Genomic DNA, 21,402 nt, shown 5'->3' on the forward strand with positions numbered 1-21,402 from the left:
TCCCAATCATAAGCAGAGAAATGTGCTGATTGAGGTGCTGAGTACTTTCTGCTTGGCACTCTTTTTCCCTTTATCTTCAGCAATAGTTGAAGCACTTGTACAGCAAGCACGGTTTTCTCTTTAGGTCAAATGTCTCAGGGTACAACTCTTTTATCAAGCATGCTGATCCTTCATCAACGTCCAAGCATGCATGAGTCAACTGATTCTGTCTCAACCTTTCTGAACCATCCACTTTTGTCACCTCGCTCAGAAACCCACTGGACCGAGTCTGTGCTGCAACAGCCACTTGTCCAGCCCCAACAGCTTGGCTAACCTGATGATTTTTACTCACTCTAACGGATCCTTCTGGAACAGGTGCTGCTTCATCAAGGAACTTGAGAGACCAGAACACTTTACTGCTCTAGTGGTTACAAGGACCACCTGATGAGGGCCTTTCCAATGTGGTTCTAAGCATGTCCTCCTTATGTGTTTCTTTATCATATCCCAGTCACAAGGACATAGGTCATGACAGTTCCTGCTGTGGTTGTGCTGTGGCTTTTTCAACCTGATGAGACAAATAACGCACCACGTCAGCCAGTTCTTTACAATAATCCAGCACCAAGTCATCTGTAATGTTCACAAGCTCATTTGCAGGTACCGCTGCCGATCTCGTAGCTCGCCCCATGATGATTTCATGAGGAGACAAGCCGGTCGTCCTCTTAGGTTTGCTGAACATACTCATCAAAATAAGAGGCAATGGAGCTGGCTCTTTCAGTGTTGGGGATGCACATACCTTCGTCAATATGGACTTCAGAGTTCCAATAATCTGATTTACCAGTCCTGAGGCTTCTGGTTTATAACTGCAATGCAGACTTTGCTCAACATGTAATGTCGCACACAACATTTTAAGGACCTCACTGTTGAAATTAGTTCCTCAGTATAATACTAGAGAAGTCAGGAAACCGAAACGTGGTATCAACTCTCTAAATAACAGCTTCCCTACTGTGAGACTATCATTTCTCCTAATGAGATAAGCTTCCACCCAATGGGAGAAAATACATACACTGACTAATATCTTAGTCTATTTCACACTATATCAATAAAATCGAGCTGCATTCTGTTGAATGGTCCTCCTGATCTAACAATATGACTCAGTGTATCTACTGTGCATTTCCCGGCACTCATCTGTTGACATGTAACAAATATGTGACATGTGGCTTCAGTAGTCACTTTAAACCTAGGGTTAAACCATGTTTGTCTGAATGTTCTGATCATTGCGTCTCTACCTATGCGTGCCTGTCCATGGTAATGTCTTGCCATCTGGGACAGTAAACTATTTGGCAACATTGCTTTTCCATTACTTGAAACACAAAAATCACCTTCCTTTCATTTGACACATCCTGTTCTAACCCAACTTTGCTGTTCATCCTCTGACACTTCTTCCTGCAATCTCTTCACTTCCTCCCATGTGTCAACAGCAGTCAGTAGGACATGTTGACTTGTCTCATTTTGTACATCACTGTTCCTCAAATAAGGGTGCAATGTCTTGCAACTTTGCCAGCATAAGTATTGCCTAAGGTTACAAAATAAGCTGATTTCCAGTGTGCCAGACATTTTACAACAGCATTCTTTGCTGGCAACTGCAATGCATTCAATAGATGGTAAATGTTGTCACTGTTTCTGATTGAGGAACCAGAAGAGGTCATAAAACCTCACTGGGACCATAACTTTCCAAAATCATTAAGGACACCAAAACCATAGTAACTATCAGTAAAAATTGTCACTTTAAGCTGTTCAGAAGCACGGCATGCTCTAGTAAGAGCAATTAATTTGGCTACTTAGGCTGAAAAGACTCCTCAGAGTCAGGAGACTTCTATCATTCCTGAGACTGTGTATACCGCAAAAGCTGTTCTTGGGGTACCATCTTTATCTCTTAAACAGATGCCATCACCATGCATGGCATAGTCATTTTCTTCTAAGGGGACATCTTGCACGTCAGGTCTTGGTTTGGTGCACAATCCAATCACATCAAGACAGTCGTGCTCAACCTCATCTTCGCAGTCACTTGCATTTTCAGCAGGAATAGGCATCAGGGTTGCAGGATTAAGCACAGCGCAACATTTGATGTGTACATTGGACAAAGCAAGTATAGTCTGCTCATAATAGGTCAAACACGCATGTAGGAAAGTACAATCTTGCCTGGCATGTTACTTATATGTATGTTTGTTTTTGCCTGTGTCACTGGGATCCGGCTAGTCAGGACCCCAGTGCTCATAAAGTATGCCCGGTATGTGTTCCCTGTGTGGTGCCTAACTGTATCACTGAGGCTCTGCTAACCAGCACCTCGGTGTTTATGCTCTCTTTGTTTTTAAAATTGTCACTGCAGGCTAGTGACTAATTTTACCAATTCTGATTGGCACACTGGAACACCCTTATAATTCCCTGGTATAGGGTACCTAGGTACAAAGGGTATTGCACTGCAGCCTGAGTGAAATAACATCCAGGTCATTTCACAGCCATTTTACACTGCACTTAAGTAACTTATAAGTCACCTATATGTCTAACCCTCACTTAGTGAAGGTTAGGTGCAAAGTTACTAAGTGTGAGGGCACCCTGGCACTAGCCAAGGTGCCCCCACATTGTTCAGGGCAATTTCCGCGGACTTTGTGAGTGCGGGGACACCGTTACACGTGTGAACTACATATAGGTCAATACCTATGTGTAGCTTCACAATGGTAACTCCGAACATGGCAATGTAACATGTCTAGGATCACTAGCTTTCTAGGGTTTTCTCTGCAGCTGCTGCTGCTGCCAACCCTCAGACAGGTTTCTACCCCCCCCTGAGCCCAGTCCCAAAAAGGCAGAACAAAGGATTTCCTCTGAGAGAGGGTGTTACACCCTCTCCCTTTGGAAATAGGTGTTAAGGGCCTGAGAGGAGTAGCCTCTCCTGGCCTCTGGAAATGCTTTGAAGGGCACAGATGGTGCCCTCCTTGCATAAACCAGTCTACACTGGTTCAGTGATCCCCCAGCCCCTGCTCTGGCGCAAAACTGGACAAAGGAGAGGGGGGTGACCAATGCCCTGTCCATCACCACCGCAGGGGTGGTGCCCAGAGCTCCTCCAGTGTGTCCCAGACCTCTGCCATCTTGAATGGAGACCTCTGAGTGGCCAGTGCCAGCAGGTGACGTCAGAGACCCCTCCTGATAGGCTCTTACCTGGTTAGGTAGCCAATCCTCCTCTGAGGGCTATTTAGGGTCTCTCCTGTGGGTTTCTCGTCAGATAACGAATGCAAGAGCTCACCAGAGTTCCTCTGCACTTCCCTCTTCAACTTCTGCCAAGAATCGACCGCTGACTGCTCCAGGACGCCTGCAAACCCACAACAAAGTAGCAAGAAGACTACCAACAACATTGTAGCGCCTAATCCTGCCAGCTTTCTCAACTGTTTCCTGGTGGTGCATGCTCTGAGGGCTGTCTGCCTTCACCCTGCACTGGAAGCCAAGATGAAATCTTCCGTGGGTCAACGGAATCTTCCCCCTGCTACCACAGGCACTAAACTTCTGCATCACCGGTCCTCTGGGTCCCCTCTCATCTTGACGAGCATGGTCCCTGGAACACAGGAGCTGGATCCAAGTGACCCCAACAGTCCAGTGGTCCTTCTGTCCAAATTTGGTGGAGGTAAGTCCTTGCCTCCCCACACCAGACAGTAATCCTGTTTACTGTGTGATCTACAGCTGCTAGGGCTTCTGTGCACTTTTGCAAGGAATCCTTTGTGCACAGCATAGCCCAGGTCCCCAGCACTCCGTCCTGCATTGCTCAACTCGCTGAGTTGAACACCGGCTTCGTGGGACGCTCTTTTGTGTTGAGACAACTGCCATGTTCAGATTTCTTGAATGAATGTTGAAGTGCTTCTGCAGGTGCTGCCTGCTTCTGCATGGGCTCTCTATGTTGCTGAGTCCCCCCTCTGTGTCCTCCTCCAAAGGGAAACCTCCTGGCCCTTCCTGGGCCCTGGCAGCACCCATAATCTTCATTGGCAACTCTTGCAGCAAGCAAGGCTTGTTTGTGGTCTTTTTGCTTGGAAACAACTCTGCTTCCTCCAGCACGACGTGGAACATCTTCTGACCAAAGGAGAAGTTCCTGGCACCTTCTGTTGTTGCAGAATCTTTGGCTTCTTCCACCTGGAGGCAGCCTTTTTGCACCTTCATCTGGGTTTAGTGGGCTCCTGCCCCCCCTGGACACTTGCATGACTCTTAGACTTGGTCCACTTCCTTTGCAGGTCCTCAGGTCCAGGAATCCGTCTTCAGTGCTTTGAAGTCAGTTGTTGTCTTTGCAGAATCTCCTATCTCGACTTTACTGTCTTTCTGGGGTAGTAGGGTAACTTTACTCCTACTTTTCAGGGTCTTGGGTTGGGGTCTTGGACACCCTTAGTGTTTTCTCACACTCCCAGTGATCCTCTACATACTACACTAGGCCTGGGGTCCCCTTGTGGTTCGCATTCCTTTTTTGGAGTATATGGTTTGTGTTGCCCCTAGGCTTATTGTCTCCTATTGCATTCTATTGTGTTCTACAGTGTTTGCACTACTTTTTACTCACTTGATTTTGGTCTGTGTGTATATTTTGTGTATTTTACTTACCTCCTAAGGGAGTATATCCTCTGAGATACTTTTGGCATATTGTCACTAAAATAAAGTACCTTTATTTTTAGTAACTCTGAGTATTGTGTTTCTTATGATATAGTGCTATATGATATAAGTGGTATAGTAGGAGCTTTGCATGTCCCCTAGTTCAGCCTAAGCTGCTCTGCTATAGCTACCTCTATCCTCCAAAGCTGGTAGAACACTACTAATCTACTAATAAGGGATAACTGGACCTAGCCCAAGGAGTAAGTACCACAAGGTACCCAGTATAAGCCAGGCCAGCCTCCTACAACGCACTTGTCCTATACTGTGTATTAGTACGGGTTAACATAATCTCCACTGAATTGGGAATAAAAATACTCAGTCGGTGTCCCATAACAATGCCTTCGCACAGTTCGATGCTGATGCTGATTGCTGTCTCTGCCTTTAAAAAAACAGGCAACGTGGCTGCTTCAGAATACTGAAGCGGTCTTTTGCCAAGTCTGCCGCAGTCGTCGGAAGACCGCCGTATAATGACTTCCACTGGATATCCGCACCGCCGGCGATCGGATATCCGGCGGCATTCATCATGGTAGTTGACTGCACTTAGGCGGTTCCACCGCCGCCACCAACACACCAGAAAAAGACCGCCCATAGAATTACAACCAGTAATTCTGTGTGGAGGTCTTCTGGTGGCGTGGCGGTGCCCGCGGATGGAGTGCCGGTCCTGCCCCCTAAGGGAGGAGCACCTCGTCAGACGAGGTAAGTGCCGTCCGCAAAGGGAAGGGAGTTGGAGAGTGTGAATGGGTGTGTGTGTGAGTGTGTGTATGTGTGTCATGAATGGGGGGAGGGAGGAGTAGTGTCTGTGCTTGCATGCATGTGTGCCTATGTGGAAATGTGGTAATAGTGATGCATGTGTGTATGCATGTGGAGTGGGATTGGGTGTGTGTGCATGGGTGAATGTGTAAGGGGTAAGGAAGGCGTGAGTGGGTGCGTGCAGGTGCGTGTATGTATGGATGTAGTTAAAGGGAGAGGGTGGGGGATGGTGGGTGTATGCATGTTCATGTGTGATGTGTATGGGTATGTATGCGTGTCTATGGGGGTGAATGTTGTGAGTGCGTGTGTGAGTGGGGGTGTGTCTGTGTGTGATTGTGTGTGAGTTGGTGCATGGGTGTATGTGTGGGGAGGTGTCTGGTGGTATCCTGATGATAGAAATGCAAGTTCCTGTCTTCAGGATACCTTACCACCAGCATTTTGGCCCTCATTATGACCCTGGCGGTCCATGGACCACCATATTACGACCGCAGAGGTTTGCAGATGGAATCCTCCTGCCCGGCGGGCTGCAATAAATCGGCGGGACGGGCGGGGACGCAGCGGTTTGGCAGTGGCCAAACCGCTGTGGTCGTAATATGGCAGTCTGCACCGCCAGTCCTGCTGTGGTGAGACCGCCCCTGCGGCCCTGGCAGTCCATGGACCTCCAGGGTCATAATAAAGGCCATAGTGTAGCAGAAAAATAAGCCACAGGCTTATTTGCATTTTCATGCAACTGTGTCAAAACTGAAAGTGCACATCCAACTCTTTCGCAATAAACAAACAAAGAAAAACATGTGTTATAAATTTTATGGACTACGGAAACACGCCCTATGTAGGAATCACAGCACCCCCCCTGAAAAGACTCTAGAAAATACAGAACTCAGCAGCAAGACTCAGACTCGATATCCCCAGAAGGGCTCACATCACACCCCATCTCAAAAAACTACACTGACTCCTGATTCAGAGTAGATGACAGTTTAAGATGCTGATCCACGCCTACAAGGCCCTGCACAACGAAAGACCAGCATACATCAACAAATGCCTGACCTTCCACCAACCAACGAGACACCTCCAATCAGCTTCCCTCTAGCAGACAACCCACGGATCCATCGAGCCAATATGAGAGGACGCTCCTTCTCGCACCACACACCGAAGGCTTAGATCAACAGCCCCCTGCAACTCAGGACCGCACAGTCACTCCAGCGATTCAGAAGACCTGGATGTTCAAATGATCATTACTCCACATAGCAGCATAAAGCTCCAGCACCTCACGACCCTCACTGGTGATTTGCCATGCTCTATAAGTGTTTGATTGATTGATATACAGGCATTCCCAGAGCTGGTGCTAGGCATAGGCTTTCTCTCAGCTCAGTGAAGACACATATGCAGTTGTCATCCAATGGTGTCCAATCAGACACATCCTTATACGTTTGCCCCTGTAAAGGCTTGGTCAAAAGGGAAAAGTTTGGAATCCACTGATGACAGTAGCCAAACATTCCCAAAAACATTCTGACTTCTTTCTGTGTTGCAGGATGATTCATTCTCATGATTGTGGAGATTCTCTCTTGTGATGCTTTCCTCACACCTTTATCAATGTAATGACCCAAATACAGAACGTCTTTCTTGCAATACTGTAATTTGCATGAGAAGTTTTATGACCATTCTCTCCTAAATGATTCAAGATGGCAATTGCATCTCTTCTGCATGCTTCTCAAGTATTTGAGGCAGCCGACAGGTCGTTATTAAACTGCACTAGGACTGAATGATAGGGTATTTTTCAAAATCTGATTGAAAATGACAGGTGACTCTGTATACCCCTGGGGAGTTCGGCACCATGGCAAAACATGATTGCGGAAGGTAAATACAAAAAGTAATTGACTTTCCTCATGAAGGGGAATGGAAACGAATGCCTGGCAAAGATCAATGACTGCAAACCATTTAGCTTTACAAGGGAATTCGGGAAAAAATCACTGCAGGATTCGGTACTAAGGGACAACACGGAACGACAATCTCATTCATTTTTTTTCAAATCTTGAACTATGTGGTACTTTCCATTGGGCTTCCTCAATCCTAAAATTGGAGAGTAACATGGTCCTCCCATAATTTCTTTTAAGATACCCTGCTTTATCAGACAATTAATCAAAGGGGTTATTCCAGCAATTGTCGCTGGGGACATATTATACAAAGTGTTTTTGGATACACTACGTTTGGTTTCACTGTTAATTTAATGGGCTCAACTCCTTTAATGAGTCCTGTTTCTTTCACTGAAAAATCCTAAACTTCTGTTGTCACCGTTTTTTTTAGATCTTCGGGCAAATCATTACTTGTCATCATTGGGTACAATGTGACACTTGGTAGTGTTCTACAAGTTTGCAAGGCGCACTTCAGTTGTCTGCATTGCTGTTCCTCTGGGTGCGCAGCTAACGGAACAATTCAGCTTACACAATAGATCATGTCCTAGTTTACTTATGGGACTTGAATTGCAAACTACAAAATGGTGCTTGTTTTTTAATGAACTTTTTTTTACAAGGACATACTCTGTCCTACCTCTTGGATTATTTTTCCTGAAAGGGGCAATTTTGGTATTTCAGCTGTTCTAACAGTGGAACGTGTAGTTCCAGTGTCAACAGAGAATGATACATCATTGCCCATAACATTGCCATTTACACAGGACCATGTTGATCTACTTCTTTGGATACACCTAGCATGCAATCCTTATCATCAGAATTAGCACTATGTAATGACTCTGCGAATTCATCATTACTCAGTTCAATTAAAGGAAACTGTGATGCTATCTGATTCACATTTGCATTTGCCATTTTGTTCATGTTTTGTTGGAGAACAATCATTTGCTGTTGTGTCATTGGGACCATGTGCATTTGGTGTCCTGGAGACACATTCCCATTTTGAACTTGGTGTCTCTGAACTCGTCGAATTTGAACCTGATTATTACCTCGTGTCTGAGGAACTCCAGCATTCTGCACTTGAACATTCACAATAATATATGGACATTCTCTTCACCAATAACCAGAATATCTACACACATGACAAAGATTAGTTCTCCACTCTGATCTATCTGAGCACCACATCCTCCACCTCTAGGCTGAACCACATTCCGCACCTGCTGAGGCACTCCTTGCATACCACTAGTGTTCACCATCATTTGCAGATTCTGATTTGCTTTCTGTGCAGCTTTCAATTGGAAAACCATAACTTTTTCTTTAAGCGTCTTCTGCTTCAGTTCTAATTCATCACTCCAATATTTTGTTTAACACAGAATCTCATCAATTGGTTCATTTTGCCATCAGTGTAGGAAAGTGCCCCTTTTTGACATGGTCACCCTCCCTTTTTGCCTGGTATTTGATACAATTTTAATTGAAACTTCACTGGGTTCCTGCTAACAAGGTCCCCAGTGCCAGCTATCTTTCCCTAAAACTGTGCAGTTGCTCCCCAATGGGCAATACCTATGGCCACCCTGTAAGATCCTAGTTAGTGGTACCTACCACGTGCAAACTGCCATTGCAGGCTGCGTGTCTTGGTACAGCTAAAAGTGAAAACACAACATGGCACACATCTGTGTGCCATGTCTCCTAAACACTGCATGCAATATATGTAAGCCACCTCGACAGCAAGCTTTACAGCCCTAAGGCAGGGTGCATTAAATTGCATGTGAAAACATATCTGCATGAGCAGATATGCCCTTTCTATGTCTTTGATGATTCTAAGACATAGTGAGTGAGAAGGGAAGCCATTTAAGTACATGTGCTGGACACTGGTCAAGTTCCAGGAACCCTTGCCTTAAGACTCCCGGCCCCCTGCCACAGCTTTTGTAAGTCCATCCCAGACTTCATTCCCCCATGCCTATCGACTCCCACCACTACATGTTCCTGGGGGACCTCAAATTCCACCTAGAGGACCTGGACAACTCTAACTATGCCTCCCTCCTGAGAACATGAGCACCATTGGCCTCTCTCAACTTATTAACAACCCCACACACAGCGCAGGACACACTCTGGACACCATCTTCTCCAACAGGGACAAGTTCTCCCACACCTCCAAGGGAACATGGACTGACCACCACATCATTCACTTAACCATTGAGGGATAGCTGGAAGCACCAAGCGAGACCACAGATGCTCCCCCGCCGCAACTGGAGAAGAATCACAGAAACAATCTGTATCTCTGCCCTCAAAGAAGAAAGACCCATCACCGCAGACACACTCGAACACTGTCCAAAACGTCACAAACTGGATCTCCTCAGCCTCTGAAACCATAGCCCCCCTGAAGGGCACTGACAATAAGTAACCCACCAAGCAGGCCAGGTAGTTCACCCTGGACTCTTAAGCCTCAAACGCCACTGCAGGAAACTAGAGCCACACTGGTGCAGCAACAGGACCCCTACCATTCTCTACGCTTTTAGGACCACACTCAGCAGGTAGCACCTCCGTATCAGGAAGAACAAGAAAGAAGTGCTAAACACCCACATTGAGGCCAGCACCAACCACGCTGAAGAATTATTCAGTATCATCAGAGAATTCTCCTGCCCATCCGCTACAGAGAACACTATCCACCCCTCCCAAACGCTCTGTGACACGATCTCGGACTTCTTTTACCACAGGATTGCTTACATCTTCAGAAACTTTGATCCCCAGTCCACTGACCTTGACCACTTCCGCACCCCAACCTACGCCTCCCCACTCTCCAGATCTCCAAATGGAAACAGCTCTCCACTGAAGACAGCATTGCCATCATGACCTCCATCCACTCCAGATCCCCCACTGACCTGTGCCAACACCGCTTCCACAACCAGGGAAGAGAAGTAGTCAGAGCATCTCTCACAGAAATCCTCAACTCCCCATCTCCACAGCCATCGTCCCTGATGGCTGGAAGCACACCGAGGTCAAGCCCCTCTTGAAGAAACCCTCAGCTGACCCTAATGAGCTCAAGACCTACCACCCTATCTCCCTTTCCTCACCAAAGTCTTAAGAAAAGCCATCAATAGCCAGCTCATGGACTTTCTCGAAGACAATGGCTTGCTCTACCCTTCCCAATCTGGCTTCCCAACCATCCAAAGTACCAAGACCACCTTGATCGCAGCAACCTACGATATCAGACACCTGCTTAACCTAGAAGGAACAGCAGCCCTCATCCTCCTTGACCTATCTGCGGCCTTCGACACCGTCTTCCACCACACCCTCATCACCAGACTCCACAGCATTGGCATCCAAGACAACGCACTCCACTGGATCGCCTCCTTCCCAAGTGGCGAAAAGCAGCGGATCCTCCTCCTCCACTTCGTCTCCGCACCCAAAGACATCATCTGAGGGATTCCACAGGGCTCCACCCTCAGCCCCACCCTCTTCAACACCTAGATGACTAGACTGGCTGACATCGCACACACCCACAACGTTAATATTATCTCTTACGCCGATGACACCCAGCTCATCCTATCCCTCACTATTAACACCTCCACCACGCAAAAACACTTCCAAAACACCATTACCGAAATCACCATCTGGATGAGAACAAACTATCCGAAGCTAAAAATGGACAAGACAGAAATCCTCAGGGAACAAGTACTCCCCCTTGGACCACACATGGTGGCCTGCTGACCTAGGCCCACACCTACGAACTACACAGGCAATCTCTGCATTATCCTTGACACCCAACTCACCATGAAACAACAGATCAATGTTGTCTCCTCTTCCTGCTTCCATGTCCGCTGCTTGCTCCACAAGATCTTCCGATGAATCTCCATCGTGGCCAGGAAGGCAGTCACCCAGGTCCTCATCTCAAGCCGACTCGACTACGGCAACGCCCTCTATGCCAAAAAACCACCTCCAGACCATCCAGAAAGCAGCAGCAAGACTCATCCTTGACCTCCCCAGAAGTAACAGCATCTCTCCCCAGCTCAGGGCCCTCCACTGGCTCCTTGTCTAGCAAAGGCACCACTGCAAGCTCCTCACGCACGCCTACAAAGTCCTCCATGACGTTGGACCTGCCTATATAAACAAACGCATCATATTCCACTGACTCACCAAACTGCTATACTCTAACAACCTTGCCCTGGCCTATGTTCACCGTATCTGTCGGGAACCCGTTGGTGGCCATCTCGCTGACAAGTCCTGGAACGCCCTCCCCTTTTACCTGCGCACCTCCCCTTCTCTAGAAGACTTCGGATGACAGCTCAAGATATGGCTTTTTGACCTCCATCACCTGCCGGCCAAGGCTTGCACATACCCCCAAGGTGCCTGGAGACCCCCTGGGGTGATAAATTTGCACTCTACAAATCTCTGTAATTGATTGAGCTTTGCTTGAGCTGACTCACATATGGTGACAAATCTGAAACAACTTAATTTACAACTGGACTTGATAACGGCCGAACTGTGTTAACAGTCGAAACTGGTGGATACACCACAGGCACATGTGTCACATAATTTACAGATGTACCTCTACTATCTGATTTAGGGTCTGTGCAGCTGGAGCAGTTGGCACATTAGGGATTACATTTTGTTCTGCTTCACTTCTTGCTCCTACCTCAACCGAGTGATACAGTGGTGGATGATTCATCAATAACTGATTGTAAACTCATCATCTGAATTACTGTCATACAGAACAGTCTTTTTTACTCTCAGCTTCTGCTGTCTGTCCTCCTTTTTCTGTCTGTTTCGAGCCTTAGGTTTTGTACTTTTGTCACCTTCCTCTGAAATTGCTGGAAACATCCTGACTCCATCTAATATATCTGTTCTCCACCTTTTCTGCTCTACATCCCATCTAGCTTCTGAAAGTGTCTTAATTGCCTTCCTCACCCTATTCTCATATTTTGTTGACATTTTTTCACACGCAACAAGCTTCCAAATACTAAGGGCTTCAAATTGTGCAGGTCTTAGAGGCGTTTTAAATTCATACATTATGCACCTCAAATTGTCCAAAATTCTCAAATTAAGTGTTTCATATCAGAGAAAAGGTAAAGCTCCTTCTTTCTCAGTAATCTTGCACCACTGTTCAAGCCATATGCATGTATAAAGAACTTTAGCAGACAACACAATATAACCTGGAGTTCCTTTTGGTCACGTTTCTATAACATCTCTAACTGGAATCAATACATCTCCTCTTAATGCATGTTTAAATGCCATGAAAAACTTCATTTTTGATAAATTTCAGTCAATCACAATAATTTCGACTGAATGAGGAAGTAACTTCAATACCAAAATCCTTTGATCTCGCTGCTCTCAACAAATACCAATGCTGCACTTTCCACTAATACCAGCACGGCACAAAATGATGTCACACTCACTTCTCTTCGCTGCTGCAGTCGCTTTGCAATTGTCTGTCACACAATTGCTCAGCCACCTAATGCAAAATATGGCAAGCAAAAACCAACAACCTGTCTGCACACTATGGGTAGGAACTCAAACACTTCAACGCTGTACAGGCTTACCCCTCTCCGACTGTAGCTTTCACATTTACACAACCAGTGAAACTTGACCAGCAATCCTCATTTTGGTTGATACTGATCCTCCATGTGCACTAAGGACTCACTAAATGCCAACCAATAACTCACACTCACTCAAGGAAACTAGTGGCACTGTCAATGAGGTCTCATGACAAGTACCTCACTGCAGAGAATAAATAAACCAAGTGTCTACACTTGCACTTTATCCCTGGATCTTAGTACAAAATGGTCCGACAACAACAACAATAGACATTTTTTAGCAAAAAAGGGCCCCAATCACTTTGAGTACAACTCCACAAAACACTTCATAACATCAATCTTCAAGCCAAAAAATGCAAGCGCAAAACCCAATTAATTCTCACACATCTGTCATTTGTAGGCACAGCGCTTAAGCTTCATCAGCCTTCGGAACAAACCGTGGGACAGGGTGAACAATTTTTGTACTGGTCAGTTGCATAAGGTCAATCCTATCTCCTTAACACTGAACAAAATGGTTCTCCCCCTTACCACTACCAGACCTGCTGGAGCATTTTTGTCCTTCGCAGTAATCAGTACTCAGTACTCATTGAGGTGGATGGATCTTTGGATCTTTGGACTCAGTAAGCGGTGTGGTAGAACCACTAACACAATTTCAATACAAAGCCAATTGATTTAAATTTAAACACCATGACCAATGTAGCCACTGAAGGAAAACTCCAGTCAGAATTAAAGTTAAGGAGTTTTATTACAAACACAAGCTTAAAGTCATGTAGACTATTCTCAATACCAGAGATACATAATCATCATGGGTTGTCCAGGGCGACAAAATAAGTTTAAGTGAACTAACCTTAACAAAACTAGACATTCAAGAAGAACAATACATACTATTAAATAATATCTGGGATACAGAAATAATGTGTTACTCCGTGTTAATAATCATCAGGGCATTCAATTTAGCAGAGTCACAATTTAGGCTGGGCAATGAAAAACCCTACAGTTAGCCAAATCAGGAAAATACATGTGTGGGGTGAAACACGTGCAGGCCCAAGACAAAAAGCACAAAAAGGAAAAACAATTTGGAAAAAGATGATCTCAGACTGCAGGTTAGATAGGTTAAAACATAAATAAAAAGGGAAAACGTCAGCATGCCAGAAGCTTGATCAAGAGTCTTCTGAAGGGGATGAAATTTGATTTCTAAGTTTCAAAGAGACAGTTCAAAGGGCAATGGGAGAGAGGAAGATATCTCTCCAAGGGCTCAGCATTCAGGTACTCTTCATCAGCAAAGCATCTGCCAAAGGTATCAGTCCATGTCATGTTAAAGGGGCATCATCCAATAATAATCAATCATACGTCTCCAAGTTGAAACATATGAATTCTTTCCCAAGCTTTCCATGAGAACATTTTCCATCCGTGTCACTCTACACAAGTTTGAAACAATTGTATTCGATGTCAGTCCATGTTCCGCAATTTTGCTTCTCGAGGGCGATAAGATACATTCTCTCTATGGCTAAACAATGGGGTCTATTACCAAAATCTAGTTGCATCATGGGAACGTAATCTAAAAGAAAGTTCACATTAGAAAATGAATGATCATTTCTAACACAGTCACAAAAGGCAAGCTCTGCAGGCCACACTTATACTAAAGCAAGAAATCGTGACATTACATTCAATCAATATGTTTAATAAAACACATGTAATATGTCACATGTGAATTCAACATTAATAACACTTCATTATATGAATAACACATTTCATTCTAAATGAAGAAAACTTTGCTAATGCCTTTCATTAGGTATAACAGAGAAGTGCATTTCTCTCATTTTCTGATGAGATTTTAAATGTATTAATCATTAAAAATCCAATATTGTTTCATTATGTACTGTTAGTCTAGAGTCCAAAATATATTCTAAAGTTAATTTAATCCTCCTAACATATGATTTAATTGAAACCGAGCTCTGCAATACAAACAAAAGCACATTTGAATTGCAGGTCAGTACAGCTTCTACTTTCACCCATTAGTACATTGATTAATGTAAGAGATAAACTTTCACATACTGATGATCTTTCTGATACAAGGGACTCTACTAAAATTGAGAGTACATCACTGGTGAGCTACTCCTGAAATCAGAATCTCCTTGGAATCAGACAGCCTCAATCCACATTTTGTAATTCCTGCTCAACCCTGCAAATAAGGCCCACATCTAAAGCCACTAAAATACTGTTTTTAATATGCCTAAACAAATCACTTTTCCTAGCCAAAAACAAATGCTACTTACACTATCCGAACACAATCTAAACTACAAAACATATTAAGCAGTCTTCTAAACACTCTTTGGCTAGGCTTGGGGGTGTATTTTACCTTGTACAAAAGGGGTTAATTCCAGAAACTTTAGCACAGTATAGGGGAAAACCAGAAGATATATATACACAGTCACAGGTAGAAGAAGACAGCATTTTTAAATTACAAATTGCACAGAACAAAGAGATAAATTTAAACAGTCACAGGTAGAGGAAAGTAGCAGTGTTAAAGTTTCTAAATACTCAGCACATTTCTGTGTTCTTACCGACTTATTTGTTTTTACTCACTGGGATATTTAGAGCTCAGACAAGCAGGGCCTACTCAATGGAGGTATGTGTCTTTGGGTTCCCTCCACAAATTTAAGGGCTGATGCAGATGAGATGGGAGGACTCAGGGTTACCTTAGCAGCCAGAGGGCCAATCAGGAGAGCACAAACTGGTGAGCAGAGGGGCAGGGAGCTGTTCCTGAAGACAGACTATCCTTGGAAACAGACATGTTCAAACCACACTTTGTAGTTCCTGTTTAACCCTATAGGTTTGACCCAAATCTTAAGCAACTAAATACTACTTTTCACGCACTTCAACAAAACACCTTTTCTAGACTGAAATGAATGTTACTTAACCTTTCCAAACACAATCTGAACTACAAACCAGGTTAAGCAGACTCTTCAAAACACTCTGGCTAGGCTTAGGGGTGCATTTTGTCTTTTTTAGCTTGTACAAAGGGGGTGGTGTTGGCTTCTAGAAGTATTAGCACAGTATAGGGGAAAACCAGAAGAGAAATGTAAACACTTGTGGGTAGGAGAAAACAACTGTTTTAAAGTACAAACTGCACAAAACCAAGAGATACATTTAAAGAGTCATAGATAGAGGAACATTGCACTTTTCACGTCCTTAAATACACAGCACAGACTCTGTTTTCTTACCAATTTCTTTGTCTTCGCTCACGGGCTGTTTAGAGCTTAGGGAAGCTGTGGCTACAAATTAGAGATGCTAAATGAGATGGCCACTCTTAAACGTTAAAACAATGAAAGACTATTTACAATACATGTGAGAGACAGTCACCAGCTGCAATGTTTAGTTATTGTAAACATATTCATACCATCTTTAGAAGGAAGCATGTTTTTTCTCTCCTTCCATTCCTTTCGTTTATCTTGCCTATGCTATTGAGGTTGTATGTGTTGTACTGCTGTGTACAACAGTGAATGAAGGAATGAGTCAGTGGACTGGTGAATGGGTTCAAAAGTGAAATGAAAAGATTAGTGACATGGTGCTTGAAAGATTACTTATTAAATGTATACACCCATTAGTGACACAAAAGGATTTTTTGTTTACACGCCAGATGTTTTGACAATGCCAATACTGTTCAAAACATTTAAAGACCATTTTAAATTGTATAGTCTAATGGTGTGAGCATCCAAAAAGGTAGGCCTATACACTTTGTCAAAGCTGTCAAAGCTTGATTTTACTTTGACTTGTTGCACATTCTGATGTAAAATTGAAAAAGAAGGACAAAAGAAAAAGAGAAAATTCAAAGAGATTAATATTGAAAGAGAGGTGAGAGAGAAACAGGGGGAAGAGCTATACTATGCAAGGAGGAGAAGGAATGGAGGAGAAAAGAGAGGTAAAAAGAGAAACAGAGAGTATCAGACAAACTTGAGAAGGGATGTGATGAGAGACAAAAAGATGAGAAGGTGTACAACAGATATGGAAGCAGGAGATTGGTAAGCAGTAAGGTGGAGAAGAGGTACCAGGGAAATATGACACAACAAAACATACATGGACAGGCAGAAAGAAGATGGGATGACAGAGAAAAAAAATACTTCAAGAACCCAAAGCAAGGAGAGAGATAGAGAATTTACAATGCAAAGAAAGAAAGATAGTAAACAAAAGGAAGAAATACAAAGAGAAAGAATAGGAGAAAAAATAGACCACAACTGAAACCCAGTGACATAAAAATAGTACTGTGCTTAACTAAAAAGTAAAGCTGCACTGTTCTTAGTATTTTGCATATGCCAAACGAAATTCTTTCTAAAGAGAAACCACAAAAAAGAATAGCTAAAGGACCAGAAGAAGTGTGGATGACAGGAAAAAGAAGATTGGTGTTTAGCAAGGACAGAGTGCGACAGAGCATAGGTCTAGGGATCATAATAGAAATGGCACCAATTAGTGAATTAGATGCCAATAAGAAGTGAAACATGTTTTCAAGTTAGGGATGTTTGAAGCTTGTAAAACACACAAAGTATGGAAGACTGTGTGGTCTTGAGCTTGCTACAGGCAATGTCTAATTTAATAGCAGGGAAATCAACATTAAATGCCAGCCCTGCAGACCATAAAACATGCCCATAAATGGCCACAAAAACCAACACACTGACCTGTAAACCTCTCAGGCACAACCTGATTGCCCTACAAACCAGTCTAACCATGCCTGTGAGATAGGAAGTCAAACGAGATAAAAAGCAGCAATTTTAAGGAGGTGAGGAGGTGATCAAGTGGAAGGGAGAATGGGAAGAAGAAATGGGAAACAGATGGAGAGAAATATTTGGGGCAAAATGGATTTCTTTATTCTCTGTACACCTAGATCACCTTTGATAGCTAGAGTTGTCTGTGCGCAGCTGCCTTGTTTTAAAAAAAGCCAAACGCTTCCGCTCACCAGGAACGCAAGGTCCCACCGCTTCTTCCTTACTTTGGTGTGTTGAGAACAGTGGCTTCGGAGGACAGCTGCATCTGGGAAATCACAAGAAGCACTGATCAATTTATTTGGTACAGCATTCTCACTCACTCAACAAACCACAGGTTCTGCAAGAGATTTAGTATTTCTCTTGACAAACACTTGAACAGCTGCGAGGCAAATGTCACTTATGTGTGCTTAGCTTACTTAAATCTTTATCACAAGTTGAATTCAAACAACTCTGTTTGTCTGATGGGGCCTGTATGAAATTGGAATATTGTTTTTGGAGATGATAATGAACCTCAAAAAATAATCACAATCCTTGTCAGGGTGAACTACATTAGTCCATAAATAACCCTGTGCTTAGCCCTTTGGTAGCTTGGCCAACAGATGTAGGAAAGTACCCTCTTTCTTGACATGGTTACCCCCATTTTCTGCCTGATGTCAGTGTTCTTGACTGTGTTCACTGGGATCCTGCTAACCAGGATCCCAGTGATTATGCTTTCTCTCCTCTAAATTTGGTTGTTACTTACTGTTAATACAATATTTCACCCACAATTGGCATACTTGTGCCCCCTTATAAGTCCCTAGTATATGGTACCTAGGTACCTAGAGAATTGGGGTTCCAGGGGATCCCTATGGGCTGCAGCATATATTTTGCCACCCATAAGGAACCCATGCAAAGGCTTCTGCAGAACTGCAATGCGGCCTGCCTGAAAAAGGACAAGCGCCCTTTCACTGCCATTTACACTGCACCAGGTCACTTATAAGTCAGCCCATAGCAGGCCCTCCAGCCCTGAGGGCAGGGTGCAAAGTACCTGTGTGTGAGGGCACTAGCAGATGTGCCCCCACGACCTCCAGGACCATTTTCCCTAACTTTGTGAGTGCAGGGACGCTATTTTACACGTGTACTGGACATAGGTCACTACCTATGTCCAGCTACATAATGGTAACTCCGAACATACGCATGTTTGATATCAAACATGTTGGAATCATACCCCAAGGCTTTTGCAAGCACTGTTTGTATGATTCCATGCTCCTTAGAGGGCCCCCCGTATTGCCATTTCAGCTTTCTGAGGATTTCCAGGCAGCCCCAGCTGCTGCCACCTCACAGACAGGTTTCTGTCCTCCTGTTGCTTGAAAAGCTCGAGACCAGGAAGGCAGAACAAAGTATTTCCTTTGGGAGAGGGGTGTTGCACCCCCTCCCTTTGGAAATAGGTGTTACAGGCTTGGGAGGGATAGCCTCCCCAAGCCACTAGAAATGCTTTGGGGCACATTTGGTGCCATCCTTGCATAATCCAGCCTACACCATTTCAGGGGCCCCCAGTACCTGCTCTGGCACGAAACTGGACAAAAGAAAAGGGAGTGGCCACTCCCCTGTCCATCACCACCCCAGGGGTGGTGCTCAGAGCTCCTCCAGAGGGTCCCTGGGTTTTGTCATTTTGGATTCAGGGTTGGCAGGGAAGTCTGGGAGCATCTGAGTTGCCAGCGCCAGCAGGTGTTGTCACAGCCCTCCCCTGATAGCTGTTTACCTGGTTAGGTGACCAATCCCCTTTCAGGGCTATCTATGGTCCCTCTTTTGGGTGGTTCCTCAGATTCCGATTGCAAGACTCCAGCAGGAATCCTCTGCATTCTCTACTTTGACTTCTCACTGAAGTAACTGCATCTGAACAAAGAAGCAAGACGCCTTCTGCTACATTGCATCTCCAGCTCCTGCCAGCAACTGCAACTGTTTCCCTGTCGTGCATCCTCTGAAGACAGCCCCTCTTCAGCCTGCATCAGAAGAGCGAAGGAATCTCCCTTGGGGTGAAGGAGTCTTTCCTCTGCTTCTGCAGGCACCAACTGCAACAACGACCGGCTGCATGGATCCCCTCTCCTGCTGAGCTGCGTGGATCCTGCATCACAGGTGGTGGACTGAAGTGGTCCCTAAGGTTCTCATGTCCAACTGTCCAACTTTGTTGCAGGTAAGAGCTTGCCTCCTCACGCAAGACAGTACCCCATGCGCCACGTGTTTTGCAGCTTCCAAGGCTTGTTGGCATCCTTCCATACAGTTCTTCATGCATCTTGCAGCTCCGGCCCGCAGCACTCTATCCTGCGACGCACAGCTTCCTGAGTGGTTCTCCGGCGATGTGGGAGCCTTTGTCGTAGTGCTGCGTGGGCCTCTTTTGCACCTTCGTTGTCCCCATGCCATGGGACTCCTGTGTGCACTGCCTGGTCTTCTGTGGGCTCTCTGAGTTTCTGAGAGCCCCCTCTGACTTCCCCTCCTGGGTAGCATCCACCTGGTTCTTCCTGGTCCCCGGCAGTGCCATTTTCTGCTAAACGCGAGCTTTGCGTGAGCCAAGGCTTGTTGGCAGACTCTAGTGACGCAAACCAGACTACAATCCTCCATCCGGTGTGGGACATCACCTGCACCAACCAGAAACCCGACTCCGTCTTCTAGGGTGCAGTACTGACTGTTCTTCACCGGTGCTTCCTCTTTTTGGACCTTCATTGTCACTGTCTAGAGCAGGCTTCTCCAACGAGTAGCTCTTGAGCTACTGGTAGCTCTCCAGCTATCTATAAGTAGCTCCCCTGTGTACACCCCAGCCTACTAAATTACAAGTGTTTGCCAAGTTGAATTAATATATGCATACCAAGTTTGAAAAACATGTATTGGAGAAGAAAATCTGTGTATTTTCAGAACTCATAAGCTGATATTTGGAGCAAAATGGTTGAATTTGTAACATGTATTTAAAGTTGATATTTCATTGAAAAGTCATAGGGGAGACCTAATACTAATTTAATTATCTTATTACCAGTGGCATTGCAACCATGGAAATTCCGTATTACCTATGTAGAGAAATTCCACATTGGCAAGGTTTTCTCTGCATTACCACTGGCAACTGTGCCTGATGAACTGAGGTGATCACTGCTACTAATCTTGCATATTGTTGCAACTAATGTAGTCTTGCCTCACGTGGTCAATATTGGGACATGGACGTTAGTAGCTCGAGATGTCTTTTATTGATCTTAAGTAGCCCTTATTACAGAAAAGGTTGGAGATCCCTGGTCTAGAGGGAATTCACCGCAGCCCAACTGTCAGTCTGACCCACATGTGGAATACACAAGCAGGCAGAGGCACATAATGGTTTAAGCAAGGAAATGCCTACTTTCTAAAAGTGGCATTTTCAAACGGACAATTTAAAACACAACTTTACAAAAAGATGTGTTTTTAAATTGTGAGTTCGGGGACTCCCAAACTCCCCATCTCAATCTGCTCCCAGAGGGAAACTGCACTTAAAAGTTATTTAAAGGCAGCCCCCATGTTTACCTGTAAGAGAGATAGGCCTTGCAACAGTAAAAAACACATTTGGAAGTATTTTACTGTCTGGACATGTAAGCTACACCAGTATATGTCCTACCTTCTAAATACACTGCACCCTGCCCATGGGTCTATCCAGGGCCTAGCTTAGGGGTGCCTTACATGCAGTAAAAAGGAAGGTTTGGGCCTGGAAAGTGGGCACACTTGCCATGTCGATTTGGCAGTTTAAAACTGCACACACAGACACTGCAGTGGCAGGCCTGAGACATGTTCACAGGGTTATTCATGTGTGGC

At 44.7% G+C, this 21,402-nt stretch overlaps 1 protein-coding gene across 1 annotated transcript in view; it reads right to left on the bottom strand.

Annotated features, from left to right (window-relative positions):
• The window catches only part of LOC138287443 (glycine N-acyltransferase-like), a 308,817-nt gene extending 290,962 nt beyond the window's left edge, over positions 1 to 17,855 (bottom strand). Inside the window, exon 1 of the mRNA XM_069227870.1 lies at positions 17,790 to 17,855. The gene's annotated coding sequence lies outside the window, so the exon portion shown is untranslated. The remainder of the gene's footprint in view (positions 1 to 17,789) is intronic.
• Positions 17,856 to 21,402: the final 3,547 nt, after the last annotated feature.

This window comes from Pleurodeles waltl, chromosome 4_1 (assembly GCF_031143425.1).
Source record: "Pleurodeles waltl isolate 20211129_DDA chromosome 4_1, aPleWal1.hap1.20221129, whole genome shotgun sequence".
Taxonomy (NCBI): Eukaryota; Metazoa; Chordata; class Amphibia; order Caudata; family Salamandridae; genus Pleurodeles; species Pleurodeles waltl.